The sequence below is a fragment of the Lolium perenne genome, chromosome 2, assembly GCF_019359855.2.
Source record: "Lolium perenne isolate Kyuss_39 chromosome 2, Kyuss_2.0, whole genome shotgun sequence".
In the NCBI taxonomy this organism is placed as follows: Eukaryota; Viridiplantae; Streptophyta; class Magnoliopsida; order Poales; family Poaceae; genus Lolium; species Lolium perenne.
In genome coordinates, this window is record NC_067245.2 from 34,367,774 (window position 1) to 34,370,591 (window position 2,818).

General features: G+C 45.5%; 1 long non-coding RNA gene across 1 annotated transcript; it reads left to right on the forward strand.

Annotated features, from left to right (window-relative positions):
* Nucleotides 1–1,553: 1,553 nt before the first annotated feature.
* On the forward strand, nt 1,554–2,723 carry LOC139835139 (uncharacterized). The gene is made up of 4 exons (XR_011750855.1): nt 1,554–1,701; nt 1,947–2,043; nt 2,132–2,202; nt 2,284–2,723. It is a non-coding gene; the product is annotated as an uncharacterized lncRNA (long non-coding RNA).
* The last annotated feature ends 95 nt before the right edge of the window (nt 2,724–2,818 follow it).

Consider the following 2,818-nt stretch of genomic DNA (forward strand, 5'->3'; position numbering starts at 1 on the left):
GAGGAAAGCATCCAGTAGTTCATCCCATCTAATCACAAACCCTCCCCCGAATCCTCTAGCGTCCATTCGGCCCCAACTTAAGCCATCCCATGGCATCTGCTCGTTCACCACGACGACAGTAATAGCCGAAGATATTCCAGGAGTCCCCGAGTAATTCCAGCGCTCCCGATGGAAGTGCATCGGGTCAATATTTTATAAGATGATATCCATCAAATATTACAGAAGATGAATCCACTGACCCGGGAATTATCGGGTCAATTATATAGCCATAGCAGATAAATCCATTGATATCCATAGATGATGAAGCCAGTGATCCGGGAACACATCAGTTCAATATTTATATAACCATTGAATGATAAATCCATTGATAACCATAGATGATGAAGCCATTCACCCAGGAGTGCATCGGGGGAAGATATAGCTAGAGATAGAGAAAGTAAATCCATTGATAACCATAGACGATGAAGCCATCGACCCGAGAGTGCATCGAGGGAAGATATATACAGATACGAAGAAAGTAAATCCATTGATAACCGTAGGCGATGAAGCCATTAGCTCGGCTGCGGCGGGGCCAATGTGGAAGTAGGTCGCATGGTGGACGCAGTCGAAGTAATTGCGCAATTAGAAATAGTCGATGTAGCGGGTGTAGTTGAAGTAATCGTCCGGCCAGAAATAGTTGATGTAGCGGGCGTAGTTGAAGTAATCGTCCGGCTAGAAATAGTTGATGTAGCCGCGCGGCGCCTAGCCGGCGTGCCCGATGAAGAAGACACAGTTAATATGGCGGATCCGCGACTAGTGAGCTCCCGAATATATCGAGTCCGCGATGCGACATGCGAGTCTCCGAGTGCGCGACGGCGGGCGCGGTCAACCGAGTAGAGTAGTCGAAGTTTTGTTTCAATCTGCATTTATATTGTAGTGCGTAAATTTGCGCTCAAATAATAGTATGGGCCGAAAATATCTGGCCAAATAAATTTTACAAGTAGTAATTAATTGGGAATATAGCACCTGATATTTTGTATTAGATGTTCTTTGCTGATGAACTCGATGACTTGATCCATGTAGGGGAGTAGCAGTCGATGAGGTGAATGTATTTGAAGTAGTCGCCCGACGTCTGTCCAGAAGTAATAGATACGACGGAGTAGTCGAACCTTGTTCCGCCGTGGTTGAAATCATTGACGGCTGCGGTGGTGCAGTTGAAGTATTGTTCCATATTGTTCGCGCAAAACCTGATAACACCGGAAGCTTTGGATTGATTTTGTTTCCTTTCCTTATGTGAAGCATTGATTGACCTTCCTTTTTCTGAATTGTAGTAAACTGCGCTGGTTAGTCTGATTGATCACCGGTGCAAAATAATGAGCTATCAGTTAGCAAGTTCTTGACTAATGGCTTAATTGAGAATAAGCAAGTGCGTGTGGGTGGGGCGTCTTCCTAGCCTATCCACGATACCCGCTGCCGTGCGTGAACTGGGCGAGCGAGGAAAAAGACCGTGCGTGGATTGGGCGGACCAGGAAATAAGCCATGCGTGGATTCGGCGGGCGAGGAAAAAAGCGGTTCGTCACGGTCCATCATCCGGCAGATGTACCTTTTCCTCCTCTCCCCAGGCTTCCTCCCTCCCAAACCCTATTTCTCTCCAGTCTCGCTATCCTAGTGGCCGGCGGCGGCGGCGAGCGGGCAGCAGGCTGCAGGGGATGGCGAGGGGTGGTGAGTGCATCCTCTCCCCTCTTCTATCCTCTCTCGTTCTGTCCTCTCTCCTGTCTCAGGGCGAGGAACGACAAGAAGCGGCGGCAGGGAACTGGCATGTTCTCCTCTCTTGCTCTGTCTTCTCTCTCCTCTCTTGTGCGGCGGCGGGAAATAGTGAACACTGCTGCCTGGAATGGGTTCCCTCAGCTGTTCCCTCTCTTATTTGCCCCCCATGTCTTTGTTCTGACCCCTCTTTATATCTGAAGGAGCACGGGATGGTTACAGAAGACTGAGCCGGTGTCCAAGAAGAAGCCCAACAACAACATTCTTCAGGTTTGGTGATTACCCCCTAAAAAATCAGAGGTATAATTCTCCCGAGTTTATCCTTATTTGTTTCATTGTTTGTTCATAAGATTTGGTGAAGTTGAGCCTTCTTGTGGATGTATCCAAGGTCGTGGGGGTGATGGCCATCAAGATAGAGATACATGACGAGTACAACATCCTGGGCAAATCTCTCTTTCGGTAAACATCCTTTTTGTTCCTTGGTAAATTGCATGAGGTTTTATGTCGCCTTTATAATTATTTGTAAATGTTTTATTGTAGGTGGACAAGCGAAGATATTATGCAACTTTCGTTGTGATGGGCGAGGTGTACACGCATGTCTCGTAGCTGGTTGATGATGAGGTACTACTGTACTAATCTGAATAGGCTGTGGTGACGGATCTGGGATTGGTCAATGTGTGTTGAAATATCAGGGATTCAATGAACTCTGTTATTATATCATATTGATGATATGATCATGTATTAAATATATTGTATTTAGAAAGAATTGTCATTGTAGATCCTAGGCAGGTAGCATGTCATAATGCATTTGTTTCTGTCATTTTGAAATATGCATTGTTTAACTGACAAGTATTGTGATACATTGAGGAAGACCAAGACCTATGCTAATCATGTAACCAGAATAATTACTGATTCTTTCATAGGAGTACTACTTTTTGTATTTACTACATTAATGAGTCGCACAATAGGAGTTCAAACATAGCATTGTTCTAATAACTAGATGACCCGTTGCGCTATCGCGCAATGACGGAGGCTAACCATAGGGTTTCGCTTATTTTAGTACCGAAGGTTGGAG